The 14765-nt window shown below is 32.9% G+C and overlaps 1 long non-coding RNA gene across 2 annotated transcripts; it reads right to left on the bottom strand.

Moving 5' to 3' along the window:
* Positions 1-3412: 3412 nt before the first annotated feature.
* LOC146916108 (uncharacterized) lies at positions 3413-4262 on the bottom strand. Of its 2 annotated transcripts, XR_015013707.1 has the most exons (3): positions 4007-4262; positions 3806-3919; positions 3413-3650 (listed from the first exon to the last, which is right to left on the bottom strand). It is a non-coding gene; the product is annotated as an uncharacterized LOC146916108 (long non-coding RNA). The 2 variants fall into 2 exon arrangements; XR_015013706.1 differs by lacking the exon at positions 4007-4262 and having other exon boundaries at positions 3806-4000.
* Positions 4263-14765: the final 10503 nt, after the last annotated feature.

A 14765-nucleotide genomic window follows, 5' to 3' on the forward strand; every position in this document is an offset into this window, starting at 1 on the left:
ATCTCATGCTTCCTCTAAATTTGAACTTCTTCATTTAGATATTTGGGGTCCTCTTGCTCTTTCTTCTGTGCATAATCACAGATATTTTTTAACCATTGTAGATGATTTTAGCAGATTTGTGTGGAACATTTTACTCAAATCTAAATATGAAGTTTCACACCATGTTAAACACTTTATTCAAAATATTGAAACACAACATCATACCCCCTTAAAATCATTAGATTAGACAATGGTCCTGAATTTTTCATTCCTGAATTTTATGCTTCTAAAGGGATTGAACATCAGAGATCTTGTGTTGAAACTCCCCAACAAAATGGTAGGGTGGAGAGAAAACATAAACATATCTTAAATGTTGCTAGAGCCCTGTTGTTTCAATCCAAACTCCCTAAACATTTTTGGTCTTATGTTATTCATCATGCTACGTTTCGGATTAATAGAGTTTCCACCCCTTTGCTTGGTAATCTTTCTCCTTACACTACACCATTTATTGTCTCTGGCAACACTTTTTTAGGCAACATGTAAGAATTGTTCCCTAAAAGTCGCTTTAGGCAACAATTTTGGGCTGTTGGCAAAAATATTTCTGCAACCCCTGAAAAACGTCCCCTAAAATACTTTTGGGGACGTTTTTGAACGTTACTTAGTTTTATCTTTGGCAACTGTCAGTAAATGTCCCCTAAGATACTTTTGGGGACGTTTTTCAAGTGTCACTATATTCTTTTTTTTGGCAATATTTGACAATTGTCCCCTTAAACTCTTTTGGGAACAATTTTAGATTTTCACATTAGTTTTAACAAAATATTATATTTTTTCAATGTTGCATAAAAAAATCCAACAACAATATATATAAAGGGAATGCACCCATTTGGGTTGGTTTTTTTCCAGTTTTACCCTTCATTTAAACTAGGGATAACAATCATTTTAGTCCCAGTATGTGTAAGGAGTAGTCACCGTACTCCCTCAATGTATCAAAATTTCAAAACAATCACTGATTGTGAACTATGTTATTCAAAATAGTCATTTACTTTAAATTGCTTCATTAATATTTTCATATTAGTCTCTAAATATACTTTTTTATTATGATATCAATCCTTATAAGTATTTTCTAATTATTGTCATATCAGTCCTTATATAAAAAGAGGTAATGTCAACATTGAGAGATTATTTTGACGTCAGAGACTATTTTGACTACTACTTGCACATTCAGGGACTAAAATGACTATTATCACTTTAAATTATTTTATCATTTTAATAATATTATTTAAATTATATATTAGGAGGAACAATCCACAACAAAAGCAACCATATTGAATACAATAAAAAATAAAACTTTATTTTAACCTTACATAGAAAAATATTGTGCTTTTGTGTAACATTTTTTCTTTCAATTTTACCTTTTATTTTTTTTTAGGCTTTTACCATTCTATCATTCCTTGCAAATAAAAGCCCGAAAACATAAAGATAGACATTAATTAGGATCAATCCATTGTTGATTCCCTCTGAACATATAAAACTATATTAACCATTTTATTTTACAGAAAAGTTATTTAATTTAATAATAATAGAGTTATTAATAGTATTAATGTTTATTTACTTTTATTTTTTTCTTCAAGTAATTTATAAGCTAGTGTCATACCCCAATTTTTGACCTAAGATCTCACTTTTACACGCTCTTTGACCCCAAATATTCTTTGACTTTGCAAAGAAAATTTTGACAGAGAGGTATTTTAAAATAGCTCATTTTTGGTTCGTTTTTGCGCCCGCTTTTTATTTTATTTTATTATTAGTCTTTTTTATTTATTTATCTTATTTTTATTAGTTTTCATTTTATTTTATTTTATTTCCATCTTTTATTTTAATTTTTTTTTTTATTTTAGTTATTTTGTTTTCTTTTTTATTTATTCCTTAGAATAAGTCCAAAAAATGTGTCCAATGGTCCAAATTTTTTTTTCCACGCCACAATCAGTGGCCAAGTTTCAAGGTCATCTCTTTCTTTCCAAAACCATCAAAAACGCGTTCCATCACATTCAATCCCCATCAAAATCCATTAAACCAGTTTTCGATTTTCATCAACCTTTGAACCTATAAATAGAAATTTCATTCCTCACTTATAGACATACCAAAAGTTCTCTTGAATTTCATTCCTCATTTTTTGGTTCGTTTTTGGTCCACTTTTTATTTTCTTTTTATTGTCTGTGTTATTATCCATGTTTAGATTGTATTTTAGGAAGCTGTAATATAAAAAATCAAAAAATATGCATTGTTTTTACTTTATTATTTGTTTAGTTTTTATATATTAAAAAATGCAAAAAAATTAGGTTTAGTTTATTATCCAAGGGAAAGGGGATTCGTTTTGACCTAGTGTCACTGCGGAATTCTCTCGCGTTTAATTCATCATCACTTTAATGTTTAGGCCTTTAATTCATCATCACTGCGGAATTCTCTCGCGTTTAATTCATCATCGCGTTTAATTCATCATCACATGCTGGAACATTGGTTCCAACTTACAGAACAAGGATATTTGTTTTAGCAACAATGCAGCCAACACAAATACCCAACAAAAAGAATTAAGGGGAATGATCGATTTTGGTCAAGATTTTTTATTATTCGAATTATATCTTTAAATTTTTATTTTATAATAATGATATATTGTTAGTATCATTGAAAAGAGTAGGAATTTAAATGTCACAAACATCTATCTATACAATACATATAATCTTAATTGAAATCTAACCAATTTTAATGAAAATCAAAATTACATAAAAATAGTTTTTATAATCTACAGAGTAATAAAAATAGCGGACAGACGACACGGTGCTCATCTAACGCGAGCACATTGTCTGTTTAACGCTAATAATAATAATATAATATTCTTCTATACTCTATATATAAAGAAAATAAATGAGTTTGAAATATGAAAATAAATATATGCTCTTGGCTATATATATATACACTACTACAAAAATGAGCTTATATAGCGCTTTTTTTTTGCTTTAGATAGCGCTTTTGAAGCGCTACTGTAAATGGCGCTGGTAAAAGTAATATAGCGCTTTTTTTATGTATAAAGCGCTAGCTAAAGCATGGTTTATATAGCGCTTTATGTCAAAAAGCGCTAGCAAAGGGTCTCCTTAGATAGCGCTTCAAAAAAAACGTCATCTAAGACAGGTTTAAAGACAGCATTTTTGTTTTAAAAGCGCTATGTAACATTATGTTTAGATAACGCTTTATAAAGGAAAAAAGCGCTAGGAGAAGCATTTATTTATTTTTTTTTGTCAATTTTTTTTTCCTTTGCAGATAGCGTTTTTTTATCAATTTAAAGTAAAATATATATAAAGTCAGAAATTTAAAGGGAAATATATATAATTTTGGCACATTATAATTAGGACTATTATTTATCAAATAAAACTTCACCATATCATAAAAAATGTATGTATATATAGCATAAAAGTCAGAAATGTATAGCCTATAATATGGTAACATAGATATCTCTAGGAGTTACAACTAATTAGTTAACATAAACATCAAAATCTTCTATGGTATCATGCAGTCTTCATCTATCTTCTTGATCTTCTCAACATTTTTATCCAAAACAAGCAGGCAAATCATCATTCATTTCCAAATTTCGTTCACTCTCCTCCACTTGACTCCTCCACCTGAATATATACTAGAAAACACCATTAAGCAATAATATTATATTATATTAAAGATAAATTCAAAGTACTACTGATCATGTGTACAAATTAAAGCAAGATTATAAATTAAAACAACTACCACTTCTAGCAAATATATTGAGAAACATGAAACCCACCTTATCATAAAAATATCATGTAACTTTTAAGCTGAGCATGAAATGACACCATTCTTCTTGGATTTCTCTTAGTTTATCTTTTGAGTATGTCACACACTTGAAATCATCAATGTACTGCATATATTATAACAAAAAATAACCATGTTACTTAATAAACTTAATTATATACAAATATTATACTTTAATATAAAAATAACATACCAGCTTTGGAATCCGTTTAGTTTTGAAATGAGAATCTCTTTCATAAACCTCATCACAAAGTACCCGCAATCTATACCATTTTTTGGCGAGGACACTACAAAAAATAAAATTAGTTTGTATCAATCAAATTATTTATATTATTCATACACTAATTACCTCAAAATATGTGCTTAAAGCTAGGTCTACATACAAGAATAGAAATTTCCTATTCAAAATATGTGCTAAAAGCTAATATAGGTCCATACACAATCAGATGATCATGGTGACTCAAAAAGTCAAAACGATTCCATGGCACCAATTTACTTTGTTTAGTAGAACCATCAAAGTTTATTTGTACCCCAATCATATATGAGCATACACATGTACACATATTCAAGAATGTGTTTATAAATTACTTTGCAATAACTGTAACGCCTAAATTTGAAAGTGTCTAGAATAATCAAATAAGCGTTAAACTGATATTGGATACATTAATTATACAAATACAAGACACGACAACAAGTCGGAAGTTCGGTTACAACACCATCCAAAGCTACTATGTTACATCAATACATCAAAAGGTTTAACATACATAGGGTAGCTACAAGACCCATCATACATATCTTATAATATAACATATGCATCTCTAATTCACAACATAGTGATTCCATGAAGTCACGATCAATCCAAGACTTTTTCTTTACCTTTTCCTTGCGCAACCTGTGAACCTGAACAAAAAGGAGTTGGGCGAGACATATTGTCTCAGTGAGTTCTTCCTAGCCCTAGGCTAGTGATAACCTCGGGGAAACCTATGGTTATCGCGTGTCTACCTTACAACCTGGCGGTTGATTATACGTGTGTGGACTTGTACCTTTGACGGTCGTGCATACTATAGCCCGTCTTAGGTCTTTCCTATTGTTATAGGTTTGATATTCTTATACGTGCCACGGCGGTCAAGGGTTCCTAGCACCGCTTTGCTATGATACGCTAAATGTATCTAAGCCTAAACTTGAATCAAATCATGGCACAACCTATACCGGACGAATAGGGTATCCTAAGATCGTCCTTGGCAATCTTTAATAACTTGCACATATCTATCATCATATCATAATCATGCATGAACACATTCATTATATCATTATGTTAGGGTTGAACAATCAAACATAATCTTGGTTCGTTTTACGGAGAGTTCCGGGTGGAGTAACCCCGAGTACACTCCCATACATGACCGATGTACGTACATCGGACTCCCTCGGTGTCGTGCAGGTCCCTTGCGGCTTGAACCGTTCCCCTTAGGTCGAGAACCTCTCGTATCCCCCTAACGTGGATAGCGAGAGACACGAACACCTACATCTTGTATTAGTCACACTCTTATGCATACATGAATGATTAATTAATAACCACTTGAGTTAAATTCCTTTAACTCGGATCCTTGATCGATCCTTCGGGTAATATATATAAGTTCATAAGCATAAAAGACATTCATTACCCTTAACATAATTAATCATGATCTACATCCTAGTTCTCAACATCTACGTCGAGGCTCTAGTTCCATTTCCCTTCTACACTATTACATAATGCCCATTCAACTTATCTAATAAACTCCCTCGTATGCCATGCTAATTTATGCATAATGAATACTTGCTTAGCATTCAAGAAACATTCTTTTGGAAACTATGCCTTGGTGTCTTGAATTGAGGGGTTACCGTTTCAAGATTTGCTCTAAGAGAACCGCCCGCGAAACGCCCAAACCACCCATGACGAGCAAAACAAGGAGTCTCCCCCATTGTCTGCTCGCCATGGCGAGTGAAATGGTGTGGGAGGCGAGTAGTTACTCGCCTAGGCGAGTTGAGGGCGAGTGGAACCCCCCATTCGCACTTCTAGCTAGCCGTGGCGAGTAATAGCTCGCCGTGGCGAGTTATGTCAGCTCAGAACATGTAAAAATGACATTTTGCACCCAAAAACCTCAAGGCAAGGCATCCCAAGGCATACCATAGTACTAGAAGTCATATAGAACCTGTAAATCAGCTATTATGCAAGTATTCACAAGTATAAAGATGCATTGCATAAAAGGGGTAACTTTCCTATACATTAACCCTAGAAAAATATATAGTTTTCTTGCAAGCTTTAACACTCATCCCATGGAATGGAACTACTCTAGAACTCACCTTGGTTTAACCTGAGAATATGTACACAACTCCAAGTTCTTGACAACAAACCCTAAGCTCAAACCCTAGTTGAAAGAGGGATGTTGGTGAAGCTTGCTTCCAACTTGTCACCAACAAGTTCCAACCCTATTTAACTTAGATTCTTGTTTCTTGAAGGATTAAGAAGAAGATTGAGCAAAGATTATGAATAGAGGGGAAAAGAGAAGATTTCTTCATCACTTCCCTAAGCAACACCATAAACCCTAGCCATCTTTGTCTTTGATTTCATGAGGAAAGATGAAAATCAAAGATTGTGTAGAGTGAGAGAAGGAGGGAACCGATTTTTCCTAGAGAGAAGGGAGAGAAGAATTGAATCTTTACCCTAGAGAGAGAAAATGGAGAGAATTATGAAATTATTGGGCCAAAAATCCTTAAATAGCCCCTCCATGAGAAATTACCATTTTACCCTTAGTCTTAACCGCGTTTAATCTATCGTTAACAGGTGATTCTTCGTATCATAAAAGTGGGATATTACAATAACATTCCACGTCATAGCTATACAACTAAGTTTCAGTTAGCATGACATTGTGGAAGTGCTACAACACATATCAAAAGCTTACATGAAAAATTGGAAAAGTAGCCACAAAATATTCTTAAATTGTAATACTAATACAAGTCTTAAATTCTGTGCATGAACTAATCAATCAATAACTATGAGGGATACACATTTCAGTGTGTGCATAAACGTGGCATATAGGTCATATGTGTCTTTATGTAACAACGATTCTATATGAACCAGTAAGTGTATCCAAATTAACACAATAACAGTAGCAAATTCTTCATACCTCATATTTGAGAGTGCCACCTGAAATTGAAGCAAAAGAAAAATAAAAACACAGAACAAATTGAAGCATTAAAATTAGATTTGGATTATAATTCATGTTAATTCCTTTATTTGCCTATCTAAAATGTTACACCAAACACAATAATCCCAAAAAACATTGTTTCCCACGACCTATTCATTAATACTGACATCACATCGCTATTTTGCCAAATTAAAATTCCCAAAACCCTAAAAATTTGATTCATGAAATTCATCACCTTAGTGGTTGTTTTGAGATTGATGTAGGCTGGAAAAGGGATATTGGTGGCTTGAATCTTGAATGGAAGATGCTATAGGATGGAGGATTTGTGCGCAGAGAAAAGGGGCAAGAGGGTCAACTTCTCGCACAGAGGTAGAAGGGGTCAGAGAGTCGCGCCACTGAAAGTGGGAAGGTATGACAAGAGATTTTTGAAAGGGAAATGGTGGTGATGGTCGCAGCTGTACCACCGATGAGTGGAGGAGGTTGAGAGATTTTGGTTGAGTTTGGAGTTAGAGAGAAGGTAGAGAGATAATGAAATCTGTGAATGAGTGAATTTTGGAGGAGGATTTGTTTTTTTGGAAAAGTTTGGATTTAGTTTGTTATATATTTGATTTGTTTTTTTAGTTTGGATTTGTTTTTTGGAAAAAATTTGAATTTGTTTTTTTTGAAAAAGTTTGGATTTAGTTTGTTATATATATAATATATATATATATATATATATATATATATGATAAAAAAATATTAAAAAAAAGGTGTGCTTTGTTACTGCAATCCATTTTTCATTAAAATTCAAAAAAAATTGAAATATGCTATGCAGGGGATCGTGGATTTAGTTTGTTATATATTTGATTTGTTTTTTTAGTTTGGATTTAGTTTGTTATATATATAATATGTGTGTGTGTGTGTGTGTGTATATATATATATATATATATATAATAAAAATATTAAAAAAAAGGTGTGCTTTGTTACTGCAATCCATTTTTCATTAAAATTCAAAAAAAATTGAAATATGCTATGCTGGGGATCGAACAGGGAACCTGTTAGTTAATGTACATTAAATCACTTTATAAAATGGCGCTTTTTTTAAGCTATAAGCGCTATCTTTCTCAAGCATACAGTAGCGCTTTTTTTAACTTATAAGCGCTATTTAAGGTTGATTTATATATAGCGCTTTTCATAAAATGCGCCATATACGATTAATCATGTTTTTTATTTAAATATCTATTATTTTTATTTAACCTATACTGACGCTTTCAATACAAAGCGCTATATATACTTAAAAGGATAGATGGTGCTTTTTCAAAAAAGCGCTAGCTAAGACCTCCGTGTTTTAATTTATAGCGCTTTAGTGTTAAAAGCGCTATTTATGAGGCGCTACATTTTCCCAATTTTGTAGTAGTGATATATATATATATATATATATATATATATATATATATATATATATATATAATCTTCTATACTCTTAATAAAAATAAATAAATTAATAATAATAATAATAATAATAATAATAATATATGCTCTTGGCTTCTGCGTGCAGTAATTGGAAAAATGAAACGGTGCCGTATTGAAGAAAAGAGACAAAATAAACTTATTTCTTAATAAAAAACAAACAGATCTAAGTGAAGTGAATCTGATCATCATCATCTTGGAGATTTAATCAAATAAAAGAACTGAGATTTAGATCGCAAGGACGCACTGTCGATCTCGATGAGCTCGTCTTCTCTTCCCGTATCAAAGTCACAGGTATGTATGTAGGAATTGAGAATGAGATGTGACAAATTGGATTTTAATTTGAAATTGAAATTGAGAATTGCAATTTTTAGGGCACAGGAACGTCATCGTCTTTGTCGGTGTGATTCACTCAGGTCTGCAAGGGTCTCGCCTTCGTTCTCGTTGCAGCCCACACTGTATTTACTTCTTCCCTTCTGCTCTCACCTACCTCGCCCTCATTCCCGCCAGGCAAGTATATCTTGACTACTGAACCATTCCATCCACCTCTTGATTGTTGAATGATTGCAATCGAGATCACGACGGAGCGTTGTGACCACCTCACAAGACGAGATTCGACTCCTCTTATCCCATTCGCCCTCTTGACCCTGACTGTTCAATCCTGTGATTGGATCTTGATGAACTGATGTGAGTAAGTTTCCAATCACCTTCGATGTCATTCTCATTTGTTTTGGGACAAATCTTCTTACCTTTTGTGTTGTGTTGATATGTGAATGACTCATCTTGTTTTTCTGTCAGAATTGACGCTTCCTCCATCGGAATTGCTACTGCTGTCATCGTCGTTAACTCTAGGAAGCAAGATGGTATGTTAGACGATCGAGGCAGAGGGAGCATCTAACCAAATTACCCTAAACTCTAGGAAGGATTTGAGATGCTTAAAGGAATTGAACCTATTGGTGTGTTTCTAGTAAGTTTGATTGATAAACTAAGATTTATGGAATTAATTTGATAATTTGTATATATATAATTTGTCCAGCCCTATACGTTCTTATATATGGACTATTTTGATTAGTTACATGTCATTAAGAACTAGGAAATTAGAATGTTAGTTAGCTCCCCATATGGACATGAGATAGATAAATTGTTAAGTATGTTAAAGTCCATAGAAACTGATGTTTAGGCCATTTAGAAGAGGCTTATACATATAAGTACCCTGCTGAAAATTCATGACAGAATATGTAGCATGATGAATGAGAAATATGCATTCTAAGTAGTGGTTAAATGTGGCTAAGAGATTAGTTAAGAAGATAAACCTCTCAATTAAATATATATAATCAGGCCAATGAATTAAGTATAATAGAGTTAGATGTTGTAATTTATGTAGCCTATTGGAATTATATTATAAAAAAGGAAGTAAACTGAGAAATGTACAAGTACAATTAGACATCCGATGAAAATTGCCACTTATGTGGAATATAAGGATCCGGTATACTATTTTTTGAACTGTTATGACAGGTACATAATAGACTAACAATGAAATCATTGTAAAATAGACGAACAATTGGTTATATACTATTTATTTCCATGAATATGCTGTATGAACTGTTCTGACAGGTACTGAAATCGGTAAAGATAATAGTGGTTAACGCCAAAGTTATAAGTGGATAAACTATGAATTGTCTGTTATTTGGACATTATGTAGATGTTTGTTTGAAGGTCATGGGGACAAGTTAACTAAGGTGCATCATGACCGTCAGATAATCGTTAAGTATTTGCCAAGGTTAGTTAACGATTATGGTGTCAAGTTAACAAAGGTTCACTATAAACGTTAATAGACATTCGAAGTTCAAGTATTAAATGTGACGTTAGTGTCGGTGGGTATTGATTATTTATATATAATGTGTTGCCAACATAGGAGACAACATTGGATACGTCTCACATCCAATATTGTCCGTAAAATTGACAAGATAATAATTGTTTATTCAACCTTAATAATTGACAAGATAATATTGAACGCCAATTATATTTTATGTGAATTGTTTCCTGTTTATGTCATCATGCGAAAATTGATATATTTTTATATTAAAAAAAATAAGGTTAGAGGCCACTTAATAAAAAATAATTGTTTATTGTTTACTGTTTATTCCTGAGTCATTTTATATTGAACGCCAATTACATTTTTATCTTCCCATATATTTTCTCTTGCTTGGTAAGTAGTGATATAATTTTAAATATTTCTTTTGGGTTTTTGCTAATGTTAATGTAGCATGTTAGTCCTTCTATCGACGAGTTTAAGGACATTCCAGTCGTGGGTTTTAGCTCTAGCCTTATTATCTGTTTTCACTTTTATTCCCTGAATAGAAACTTTCTTCAAACAACCTTATTGGCATGTCTAACTTAGCTTTAAGTAAATTTTTTATTTATAACCACATTCTTTACTATTATCTGACTTGTGTTGTTTGAATTTCAAAGAAATTTTCATCTCTAGACATGTAACTTTCCATGATCGTATCCTACCCTATAACAACTCTAATGTCACTCATTGGGAATATTTTCCTTCCAAACCTTCATTTGTTTCTCCCACTGAGCCTGACAGTTTACCTGTTATACATCCTTGTACTTTTGATGATACTCCATCTAACACATCACCTCTAATTGCTCCTCCACCTGAATTACCTCCCATTATCAGATCTTCTAGAACCAGACATCCACCATCACATCTCAAAGACTTTGTATGCCATGTCTCCAATCAATCATCTTCTCATTATTCCTCTACTGACTCTATTAGTTACCCACTTACTAATTCCCTTTCATATAATAATTTGTCTAACCAACATCTCCATTTTGTTTTGTCTCTTCAAACACACACTGAGCCTAAATCATATGCTTAAGCTAGTAAATTTGACTCTTGGAAGAAAGCCATGGACACTGAACTTACTGCTCTTGTACAAACTGGAACTTGGAACATTGTTGATTTACCTCCAAATGTCAAACCAATTGGCTGCAGATGGGTTTATAAGATTAAGCATCATGCAGATGGATCCTTAGAAATGTTCAAAGTAGTTACAAAAGGATATAACCAGATAGAAGGTTTAGACTATTTTGATACATACTCACCTGTTGCTAAGCTAACCACAGGAATACTTGTTATTGCTTTAGCATCAATCCATCATTGGTTCATACACCAACTGGATGTTAATAATGCTTTCTTGCATAGTGAATTGCAAGAAGATATGTAAATGCAATTACCACTTGTCATTAAGGTATCTAAACCTAATCAAGTTTCCAAATTGGTTAAATCCCTCTATCGATTAAAGCAAGCCTCTAGAAAATGGTATGAAAGGCTCACATCTTTATTACTGGCTCAAGGATATATGCATGCTAACTCAGATCATTCTCTTTTCATAAAATCTTCTGCTACTACATTTATTGTCCTTTTGGTATATGTAGATGACATGATTTTAGCAGGCAATTCTCTTTCTGAGTTCAATAACTTCAAATCCATTCTTCATGCTTCATTCAAAATTAAGGATTTAGGTCAGCTTAAGTATTTTCTTGGCTTGGAAGTTGCTCATTCTCAACTAGGTATTTCACTTTGTCAGAGAAAATATTGTTTGGATCTTTTTGCTGATTCATGTCTTTCTCACTCCAAACCTTCATCAACTCCCTTTGATCCCTCCATTAAACTTCATCATGATTCCAGTCCACCCTACACTGACATTTCTGCTTACAGAAGATTAGTTGGTAGGTTGTTGTATCCTAACACCACAAGACCTTATATTACATTTGTTACTCAACAGTTGAGTCAGTTTCTCACTAAGCCTACTCAAGTTCATCATACTGCTGCAATGAGAGTGCTTAAGTATCTTAAGACATCTCCAGGCAAAGGTTTATTCTTCCCTAGAGATTCAGCTCTTCAGTTGTTAGGTTTCTCTGATGCTGACTGGGCTGGTTGTTTGGATTCAAGGAGATCCATATCTGGCCAGTGCTTCTTTCTTGGTAAATCACTGATTTCCTGGCGCACCAAGAAACAATTAACTGTTTCCAGGACATCTTTAGAAGCTGAGTATAGAGCACTTGCAACTGCCACCTGTGAACTTCAATGGCTACTCTATTTGCTTCAAGATTTACAAATTCATACCACCAAACTGCCTGTGTTGTTCTGTGACAATCAAAGTGCCTTACATATTGCTGCAAAACCCAGTTTTCCATGAACGTACTAAACATTTAGAGATTGATTGTCATCTTGTATGAGACAAGCTTCAAGCTGGCATGATGAAACTTCTTCCAGTTACCTCTCAGGCTCAAATAGCAGATTTCTTCACTAAAGCTCTTCTTCCTCAGCCTTTCAATACTTTACTATCCATGTTGAATATGGTAGACATTTACCATCCTTCAACTTGTGGGGGGATAACACATCATGAAGACAAACATGAAAATAAGGAGTAGTTAGTTCAATAACATGCGCAACAAGTTATCTAGCTTTAGTTAGTTTCAGTTAGTTAGAAGAGTTCTAATACTCTATGCTATGCCTCATTGTAATATAGTACACCTCTTAGAGTCTATATAAGTTGTAATTCACACTCATTCATCAATTAATGAGAATATTATCCATTTCTTCTTTCTCTCATAATACAAAGCACATGAAAATGGAATGAGAAGTGACAATACTATCACTTGGGACAAGCAACTAAACAAACTCATGCTTTATTTCAAAATGTTAGAATGTTTGTACTATGTATTTTGAGGATATGATAGGATGAGTAAATAAGTTAATTTTGTAATATTGTAGGATGAAATGCTTTTAAAGGATTGCCTAAGATATATGTAGTATGCTTATATTTTCAAACTGAATGACTTTAACTCAATTACAAAAAAAAAATTAATAGAGATCGTCTAATAGAAAGTAAAAAAATTAACTTAATTAAAAATAGATTGACTTTAATTTAGGTATAAATTTAATGATTATAATTACATTACTTAGTTACAAATAGAATTCAATTGTGCACTAATTAATATAGATCGTCTGAAAGAAAGTCATTTGTTTAATAAACTAGCATGGAAACCCGTGCCAAGCACGGGCTAGAATTCCGTCAAACTTAAGAGATAATATTGCAATGTAGCAAAAGTCAGTTAAAGTTCAACATTAGATGAAAGAGTATAGGTTGAACATCAAAAGAGTGAAAAACTCATATTTAAGCCTTAATTTTTGGATGAAAATGTAGTCTCATTTTCACCGTGTGGTTGTCTTTTCTCTGATGAGTTGATCCACGTTATTGTTGGCTTCTCCAGAAAGTCCAACTGTGGTATGATATCATGGTTCAACGTTGTAGGGGAGTAGGAGTAGATGTGTTATGATATCATGGTTCCACGAACACGGAGAGTATGACACTTAATGGAGAGATGTTAATGTGTTAAGTGTAAGTTAAAATTTCACATTGTATGCAAGAGTAGATGTGACCAACAAATAAATAATATGATCCATGTTGTAATGCCTTGAGAAACATGAATGTGAGATGACCAATATACATAATGTCTTTCAGGTTTTGTGTGAAGATGTGGTATCAATCTCATTTTTGGGGTTTCTCTTAGTCAAATGTGACGATCAATCCATTGCAAGCTCGCTCAAAACTCCAAACACTATGATGAACTATTTTTTTTAGTTTTTGGATGTCATTAGTTTAATTTTATTATATTAAATATAAGTTTTTAGATGTTCACTCTCATGAAAGAAAAAAAAATATCCAATCTCTACTATTTTAAATACCTTGATGTTCGCAGAGTTCGGTGTTAGAAGGGTATTTTAGTCATTTTGGGCTTAGGGGCATTTTGGTCATTTTGAGGGCAGTGGCAATTTTGTAATTTTGCAGAAAGTTATTTTTAGTGCTTAGTGAGGGTTTTATTTTACTAATTGCTAGAGGGTGTAGTAATTATTTTATTTACCGTTAAGTGACCGTTAGTGTTATATTTTACCGGTAAGTGAGTAGTGACATTTTGAGTGTTAGAATAGAAATGGGTTAGGCCCATTAAGGTTTAAGAAATAAGCCCAATTGAGTAGAGCTAGTATATAAACTCTAGTTGTTGGTAAAACTAGGTTTTACAAACATTTTCATTTCATTTGAGAAGAGAAGAGAAAGAGGCTAGAGGGAAGAACAAGGGTTAGAGCTTGAAGAGGGGATTCATCATCTAGGAGCTCAATTGAAGCTTGGGTTAGAGATTCTTGGTGCTAGAGGTAAGAGGGTTAGGTTTCAACCATAATTCATCTTTTTTTTCTCTTTACCCATTTTTGTTGAATTGATTAATTGAACCTAATTGTTG

Source organism: Medicago sativa, chromosome 6 (genome assembly GCF_051527215.1).
Source record: "Medicago sativa cultivar Bolivia chromosome 6, Bolivia_mono, whole genome shotgun sequence".
Classification (NCBI taxonomy): Eukaryota; Viridiplantae; Streptophyta; class Magnoliopsida; order Fabales; family Fabaceae; genus Medicago; species Medicago sativa.